At 36.2% G+C, this 607-nt stretch overlaps 1 protein-coding gene across 2 annotated transcripts in view; it reads right to left on the bottom strand.

Moving 5' to 3' along the window:
• The window catches only part of LOC106871885 (macrophage mannose receptor 1), a 51,803-nt gene that overhangs the window by 50,120 nt on the left and 1,076 nt on the right, over positions 1 to 607 (bottom strand). The window lies entirely within an intron of this gene.

Here is a 607-nt window from a genome sequence, read left to right as displayed (position 1 = left end):
TTTTTATATAAAGACACCTTATTTCATGGAACCCTAGAATTTTTTCCGCCGAGTTGTTTGAGAGCCCCTGTTTTAATCCACTGATCAGAGAAAAGGCTTCTGCATCCAAGGCTTTTGTACAGGCTGACACTATAATACATAGTGGATGATACTATAATATTTTGATATATATTACCAGAAGGCACATCTTATATATGCATACTAGTGAGCGTACATTATAACAGAACCAGTTTCTGTTGAAATCATTTAATTACGGAGATGTACTTGCATAGCAAGTGACCTGATCTGATATCGTGTGCTGGAACGAAAACAGTTGCAGCGTGGAAGGTGTTTATAAGCCATTTAAGTGACACAAAAACCGTCAGATCCACTTCAACATTTAAATTTAATTTGCCAAAATATTTTCGTCGCTTTGAGACCGTGAACAGTTCACTGAGAAAATTCTGTGCTGCATTTAATTAATCTATAGAAAAAAACCTGCTTTTTACAAAATATACAGCTAGAAGTTACTTTATATATAAACCTTACACGCACTAAGCTCATACATACACCGAAAAGACACATGCACACAGACGCTCTCTCTCTCTCTCTTTCTCTCTCTCTCTCT

Source organism: Octopus bimaculoides, chromosome 1, assembly GCF_001194135.2.
Source record: "Octopus bimaculoides isolate UCB-OBI-ISO-001 chromosome 1, ASM119413v2, whole genome shotgun sequence".
NCBI classification, from domain to species: Eukaryota; Metazoa; Mollusca; class Cephalopoda; order Octopoda; family Octopodidae; genus Octopus; species Octopus bimaculoides.
The sequence above is the reverse complement of the archived record's forward strand: the minus strand, read 5'-3'. Positions and strand labels throughout refer to the sequence as shown.